The sequence below is a fragment of the Impatiens glandulifera genome, chromosome 5, assembly GCF_907164915.1.
Source record: "Impatiens glandulifera chromosome 5, dImpGla2.1, whole genome shotgun sequence".
Taxonomy (NCBI): Eukaryota; Viridiplantae; Streptophyta; class Magnoliopsida; order Ericales; family Balsaminaceae; genus Impatiens; species Impatiens glandulifera.
Genome location: NC_061866.1, coordinates 36,301,359 through 36,310,583, shown reverse-complemented (window position 1 = coordinate 36,310,583; position 9,225 = coordinate 36,301,359).

Below are 9,225 nucleotides of genomic sequence, written 5' to 3'. Positions count from 1 at the left end.
ACATTTTTAGTACGAGAATATAAATATTTTTTTATAAAAAATTATTGTTTATAAAATTTATAATTATATATCAGTTTTAATTAATATTAGTGTTTATTTTTTATAATATTTGTACTTTATAAAATAAAATAAATTTTGTAATTTTTAAATATGAATAAAAAAAATATAAGAATTTAATTAAAAAATAAAATGCATATAATATCTTTGAATTATATAATATGTAAATTTATAAATATAATTGAGAATTATTGTATTTAATATTATGTTATTTTTAATTATATAAAATAATAAAATATTAAAGAATTAAGGGTTATTTATTCCACATCACCCAGTCCTCCATTTTCTTCTCCACGGTTTCACCTTTCTCTTTTTGTGGAGCACTATCTAAATTCCTATTCTCTTTTGCACATTATCTATATTCTCTATTATCTTTCTAGCGCTTCACCTTACTTGGTATATTTGAAGAAGATTTTTGCATAGCTTCATCTTGCTCCCTGGTACATTGTAAGTATAGTACTTTTGTTTCATCCATCTTGTAGATAATGATTATTTGTAAGTTTGTAAAGATGCATTTATTAAGTTGTGTTATGGTGTATTAATAGAAGCATGAAAGAAATTTGGTCATTGAATATAATTAACTTTATTTATAAATTTTAGGTTATCAAAATGTGGTTGTCATTGATATAAATTTGAAAAAACTAATGAATGTTTTAAATTCATTTCCTCATTTTTTTCCATGATTTTATTTAAGTGATAGTGATCTCTGAACAACAAGGACGTCCAAGACGTCCAATTTAAGACAAGGACAAATAGATGGAACAATAAAATTTCTTTGAGGGAAATTTGCAGCGACACATTAACACATTAACATGTTAGTATGAATTTTCTCTTCCAATTAATTTATCAAATGTAATTTATATCAATTTATTTAATATAGGAAATATTTTACTTAGTTCTTGTTTGTTAAAAGAGAGTAAAAAAATGTAATTTGTTACTAATTGATAAATTTGTATTTGAATCTTTATAGGTGAGAGAAGGAAGAAAAGGAAGAGGGAGAAGGAAGAAAAGGAAGACAAGTTGTTTCAAATTTTGGAATTTGATAATTTTTATTGATATAATAATGTTTATTTTGTATGACTTTAAATATTATATAATTATATTTTGATGTAATTATATTTGGATATAATTATATTTTTAGGTAATATTATAATATAAAAATGGAGTGTTAATTATATAATATTATTTTGAATGATTTTTATTGTTGCCAATTGACTATTAACTACACTTATCAGCTATTTTTAAACCGTAATTAGAGACAATTATTTGTGTTATAAAAATATTGTTTTTATATATAGACAACTTACTGTTAACTTATGAACACTATTAATTGTGGTTATTAAACAGAAGTTAAAGACTATTACTTACGCTAAAAATATCGCATTTATATATAGCCAACTAACTATTAACTACGGTTTTTGTACCGCCTTTATAGCCACTATTAACTGCGGTTTTTAAACCGCAGTTAGAAACTATTACTTGCAGTGAAAATCCCGCTTTTATAAGTAAACAATTTACTACGGTTTTAGGAACCGCAGTTAGAGACTATTAACTGCGGTCTTATAAACCGCAGTTAGAGACTATTAACTGCGGTTTTATAAACCGCAGTTAAAAGCTAGTATCTGCGGTAAATTTACCGCCATTAATTGTCAAAATCTCTTTAACGACGAAACTATTAACGGCGGTTGACTACGGTAATTTTACCGCCGTAATTGTCTTTTAGCTGCGGTAAATTATACAATAACGGCGGTAAAAACCGCCCTTAAATGTTACTTTTTTACTAGTGTATATTATTATAAAAGAATTTACAGCAGAAAAATTTGTTTTATACATTAATATGTGCACTTGAAGTGAAGTATGTTTCACTTCCATTTTACATGGCGCTTGGAGCGAAGTATGCTTCACTTCTGCTTTATATGTCGCTTAAAGTGAAGTATGCTTCACTTCCGTTTTACATGGCGCTTAGAGTGATGTATGCTTCACTGAAAATAGTCTCTCCACATTCTCCAATGGGTTTACATACATGAATGAATAACTATTTTTACATGAACGCTAAAATGTCTTTACATTGATGTGTTGGAGGTTTTACATGAACATTTAGGCATATAAACTAATTGAAGTGAAGTATGCTTCACTTTTTACATGGCGCCTGGAAAGAAGTATGCTTCACTCAATATTGTATCTCTATATTCTGTTTTACATGGCACTTAGAGAGAAGTATGTTTCACTTCTGTTTTACATGGCGCTTGAAGTGAAGTATGCTTCACTTCCGTTTTACATGGTGCTTGGAGCGAAGTATGCTTCACTTCTATTTTATATGTCGCTTAAAGTGAAGTATGCTTCACTTCCGTTTTACATTGCGCTTAAAATGAAGTATGTTTCACTTCCGTTTTACATGACGTTTTGAGTGAAATATGCTTCACTGAAAACAACCTCTCCACATTCTCCAATGGGTTTACATACATGAATGAATAAATGTTTTTACATGAACGCTAAAATGTCTTTACTTTGATGTGTTGGAAGTTTTACATGAACCTTAGGCATATAAACTAATTGAAGTAAAGTATGCTTCACTTTTTGCATGGCGCCTGGAGAGAAGTATGTTTCACTCAATACTGTATCTCTACATTCTATTTTACATGCCACCTGGAGAGAAGTATGCTTCACTCAATACTGTATCTCTACATTTCGTTTAACGGCGTTTGTGCTGAACCCAGAATTGAATCCGGGTTCCGGGTTCTCTCTCTTCCTTTCAACCCAACTTTAATTTATTAATATAATAATAATCCTGCATTTTGATTGGTCCGTAATAGGGGAACAGAAAAATCGGTAGTAGAAGATCTGGGTTGTCATATGTAGCATGTATAAATGAGTTTAAATAATAAAATAAACAAATAACTGTTATTAAATAAGATATAAAAAATAATAAACATAATAATTCATGTTATCAGCGTCATTTAAATAAAATTTGAACATTGATATTCAATTTAAATATTTTCAAACACAAATCGAGTATTAATTTATTGTCATACTCTCGTGTATATAATCATTACTCTAACATATAAATTTATCATTTATTCGAATTTGTGATATAATTTTGGACACTCTGCACTAATCATGAGGAGGTTATTAGGCGATTTAATATTATTAATTTATTATTTAATTAATATGAACCCAACTTATTACACATTTATATTACATAAAAATTCAAATCGATAAAAATATGACTAATAATTTAGTATTATAATATGTATAATCGAGTAGATTTGTTTTAGAATATTTTAAAAAATAAATAAAAATAAATAACCTTACAATATAATTTTCCAAAAAAAAACTGAAATTAAGTTAAGACCTTATTCATTTGTTTGTTTTTATTAGGATCCATAATTTATGAGCTGACATAAAATTCCGAGCCGAATACGAAAAAATCAGATTTAAGTCATATATTTTTGGGTTAAAATCGAAATTGAGTCAACCTATTTAACCGAATTAATAAAATAGGTTAAAATCGAGTCAATTTAAAATGATTCAAATAGACCCGCCAATTTTAATTTTAATTTTCATTAGGGTTTGTCATCTTTTTTTTTTTTATTTTAAATGGTTTTTTATTATTTGGAGATTATGCTATATTTTCAGATTTGATATTATAATTTGAATTTTGAACTATTATTTGATATATTTGAATTTTAATAATAATATTTTGAATTAAGATTATGATTTGTTTGTAATTAATTTGTTTAACCTGAAATGTTGATGGTTACTAATTACATCTAAATCTAGATCAGATAAATGTTTAAAATATATATATGAAAAATAGAAGAAATTAAATATATTTTATTATACTTTTGTAGTCGTAAAACCCGAGGGAGTTTGGTTTCTAGCTTAGAAGCTACCTTAATAGAAACAAATGTTTTCCTTCCAATCAACACCCTCCCCAAAAAATCTCTCCAAGTAATTATCATTGCCTCTAGTTTTCCAATAACCGGTTTCGGTTCATCTCAACCTAATTGGGTATTTTATCCCATTACAAGAGATTTCTAGTAATTTATATCGTGTTTGTTTCGAGTCAATCAGGTAATGTTCAGTTCCATTATGAATAAACAAATCAGGTTTAAGTTAAAAGTTTTATAATATCTCGTTAACCTGTCATTCATAACTAGCTAAACTGAATTCCACCTCAATTATTACACTTAGTTTTTATGCACTATTTTAAAAAAATTATGATTGGTCATATATTTGAATAAATATATGTAAATTTGATTAAAAAAGAATTAAAGGTAATATAGAATAATAAAATTAATTATTTTTTTAAGAAGAGTGATAGAATGAGAGAATTTGTGAGAGTGAGAGAGTGAGGAGAGAATGATGTGTCACTATATCATATCACTGGTTGAAAAAATGATAAAAGGTGAGAAGAGAGAATAGAGAAAAATTTTGTTATTTTTTCGACCAATCAAATTACATCACACCATTCTCACTATCCCTTCCCCAATCATTTCTTTTTTAAACTGAACACATTTTAGTTAATATATTGAATGATTCCTTTGAGGAAGAAAAATAATGTTTGATTAAGTTAAGATTAATTCAATAATTCCATTCGAGATGATGAGTTTTCTAGTGGTTGATTTTTTTTATATAAAGGCATAAAAGAGTCCTAATATATAATAATTAAATAATTCAAAAGATTAAGAGTATTTTAATGTTGATTATTGAATTAAGTGATATTATTTTAAAAGTAAAATAAAATAATATTTAATTATATTGATATTATTTGATTATGTTTATTTAAATAATATACACAAATTATAAGTATTTGAGTATTATATATATATATATATATATATATATATATATATATATATATTGAATAAAGAGAAATGATTAGGTGAGGGAATTTGGTGAGGGAATGACGTGCCATAATTTTATTCGGTAAAAAAATCAAATAATTTCTCTTTTTTCTCTCTTTCCTCCGACTTTTACATTTTCCAACCAATGAAGGTGATGCCACGTCATTCCCTCACCAAATTCCCTCACCAAATTCCCTCACTCTATCACTCCTCTTGAATAAATGAGAGCTAGTATTAAGGGTGGATAAACTTACCTAACCTATTTGATCCGGTATTTCGAATCAGATATCCGTCTCTATTTTTTTTTCAAAAATTGCGATCCGTATCCTACTCGGTATCCGACTACTATCCGATCCGAAAATACCGGATCGGATCGATTCCAATCGGTCAGCTGATCTGATTTTTTTCATATTTTAATTTTTTTTACAAATTACAACAGCTCCAAGCCTCCAACGATGATTTGAGCTCTAAAATTAGGTCTCCAGCAAAAGAAAACATATTCACAAATAGATCTAAAGAAAAAAGGAGGAAAAACAAATGAAAAAGATATTTTTGTTTGAGTTTGTAAAGGGAAACGGGAGAAAACAGATGGAAGAGAGATATTTTCTATTTTGTTTGGATTTGTAAAGAAAAATGGGAATGAAAAGAAAGGAGGAGAGAGATTTTTGTTTGGGTTTGTAAAGAGAAATTAGAAGGAAAAGAAAATATAGAGATTTTTGTTTGGATTTGTATTTATTTAATAATAGTTTTGTTTGGTTTGTAATTATTTAATCAATTTTAAAAATCACTGGATCGGCTTCGGGTATACGATTTGTTTTTGCTCGATCCGTATCCGAACCAGAAATTAAGTAAAAATATCGGATTTGATCGATATCCGAATCTAATCCATCGAATTCAGATTTTTCGGATCGAATCGGATCTTTCAGATAGGAATTTTTGGTCACCCTAGCTAACATGACACTTCCACAGCCAGCCCCATATATATATATATATATATATATATATATATATATATATATATATATATATATATATATATATATATATATATATATATATATATATATATATATATATATATATATATATATATATATATATATATATATATATATAAAAGGCCATAAATCTGATGTCGCCTGTCACGTTACCTTACGTCAAAATTTGAAAAAAAAAACCTGACATTTGGAGGGTACTAGGACATTTCAGGATCCAAAATTTGACATTTTTAATTTTTTTCTAATACCCACATAAAATACCGTGTATGATTTCTGGACTTATTTTCGTTACAAATTGTTGAATTTATCATTTTATATATATAAATATATATATATATATATATATATATATATATATATATATATATACTCTAAAATATACTGCTAAAGCAAGTAAATTCTTAAATTTAATATTTTTTAAGGAGAGACCATGTATAAACAACGTTGCATCAAGGGCTTGTTCTATGTTTATGTTTCTTGAGATTTTAACAAAACTCAAAATCTCATATACTATTTTTATTATTATTTAAATTGTTCTTTTAAATATATTAAATACTAAAATAATTTATTATTTAAATATTATAGAATTTTAGAAGAGTGTTAGGTAAAAAAATTTGAGAAAATGAATTAAGAGAAAATAACGCGCAATCATCTTATTGATTGAAAAAAAAAATGTGAAAAAAAAAAAATTATTTTATTTTTTCAGCCAATCGTCTGCCGCCACATTATTTCCTTTTTCATTCTCTCTTCCAAATTTTCTCCCCTACTCATTTTTTATAAACCTTGTTTAGTTTGTGTTATTTAAATAATTCAACTCACTCAAAAATTATTTTACTCCCCCTCTCATTAGTCACGTCACTCAATTCATTATCTAAAATACTAAAATAACATATATTTTAAATTATTATTTATTATTTTATTATTATATATTAATACTCTTTAATAATTTTATCAAAAATATTTTCACCTTTTCAAAATTATCACCAATCATTATTTATTTTCCCCTCTAAGTCTCACCACGTCATTTCCTCTCACAATTTTTCTCCCCAATCATTTCTCATAGACCTTGTTCTGTTTCTCAACTCACTCAAAAATCATTTTATTTACTCTCTAATCAGTTACATCACTCAATTCATTATCAAAAATATTAAAATAACATATATTTTAAATTATTACTTTATTATTATTTATTAATACATTTTAAATAATTTTACCAAATATATTTTTAATTTCTTAAAATCATCAATAATCATTATTTATTTATTTTTTCCCTCTAAGTTATTATAATAACTCCAATTCAAACCGGGCCATAATTTTATTGTACTATTATTTAAAAGTAACGAAGTAAATAGACCTATAAAAATTAGTTATATTAACTTTTATACCAAACAATTTTTATAAAACCATATTTTATCAACAAATTAACATAATCAAACGATGTACAAGAGAAACAATTATACTCTCAAATAATATTAAAGACAGTAAACTCCTAAATTAAATATTTTGTTTTTAAAAAAGACAATATATAAACAACTTTGCACTTTGGGCTGGTTCGATATGAGATGTGAGAATTTAATAGGGGATGAAATCAACTTATTTGTTGAAAAAAATATGAGAAAAAAGAGAATGTAAGTGAAATTATTTATTTGTTTAGCCGATTGCTGCGTTACGTCATTTATTCCTTCCACTAATTATTTCTCGTTCATACAAGTGTTTTTTAGATTTTATCAAAAACAAACAAAATCCAAAATCTCATCTACCAATTTTTTTTATCATTTGAATTGTTATTTTAAATATATAAAATACTAAATACCCTAATTTAAATATTATATACATTTATTGTTCTATTATATACTTTTATTGTAATGGAATAAATAGACCTTTTAAATATTTTTATACAATATTGTTTTGAAAAAAAAACTTATTTAGACGTATATAATTGTAAAATTAGCTTATTTAGTATAAACTAATAAAAGATCATATAAATATATATATTATAAAAAAATTAGCTCATTTATCCTGTTAGTACTAACAGAGTTATTTATATTTTTTAATTCATATATTATTAATTAAATATTAATATATTTTTTCTTTCATTCTTTTTCAATAATTATACCATATAATTTTATCTCATTCCTAAAATTTTAATTATTTATATATTAGTTTCTTTTACTTTACTTTTATTTTAAATTTTTATCCAAAATTTTAATTATTTATATATTAGTTTCTTTTACTTTACTTTTATTTTAAATTTTTATCCATTTTTATTTCTATTAGTACTCAAATTCTTATTTTTGAGCAACTTATTTGTGAATTTTGTTTTACTATAATATTTTTGTGAAAAGTTTCTTTCTTATTTAAATTAATATAAATAAAAATGAAACTAATAGTCTTTCTTTTATTCATGGTAGTAAGGAATATTGTTTTTTTGTCCAATCTTTGATTATTACTCCTTTTTTTAGAACGCTGAGTTCCGCTGCTCCTATGAAGTGCGACTAATCCCCGCGGGTTAAGTACATAGTCCGTAAACATACTTAACTATTTAAACAGGCACAAAACTTGTCGTCTGACGCGCTCGAACCCAAAACCTCATGAAGGCCTGTGGGATATTCACCTCTTGTTGCCGCTAAACTAGAAGAGGGGATTGATGAATGATTATTACTCTTTTGTCATTTGATGAATGAGTTGTTATTATTATCCAATTCTTGATTATTAGTTTTTTTGTTAAAGAGTTTTTGATGTTGAAGAGATGAGTCACTGTTATATCAATCATCGAAACCAAATAATTTTAAAATAATTAATAAGCAATGTTGATATAGGAATAAGACATAAAAAAAGAAGAAGAAATATTAAAATAAAAATATAATACTCTCACTCCACATTTTATTCACTTCGGTAAAACAACTTATCTTATCACATATTTTTTTTGAATAAATCCCTCATCTCGTAACCTTACACTTTCACTTTGGTCAATCAAATATTTGATTCATATTTTTTTAATCACTTTCAATTGATATCGGCCCATTAACCTTTGGCAAAACACATCACAATCACACTTGTTAAAGGTTGTACTTGTTCTGTTAGGTTGTAAGTTCACAACATACATATAGAATTTTTAATTTTATTTTTAACCGTTCTAAGTTCATGGGCGGGTCAACCCACAATCCAACCTAAGTATCAATTTACTCTCACATAAAAATTAACCACAGTTCTCGACCTGACAATCCAGACACTTTAAAAATTAAGCATCATTATATATATAGATAGATTCATTAGTTAAAAAGTTAAACTTATACTGTTAAAGTATCGCGCGTTAATCAAAT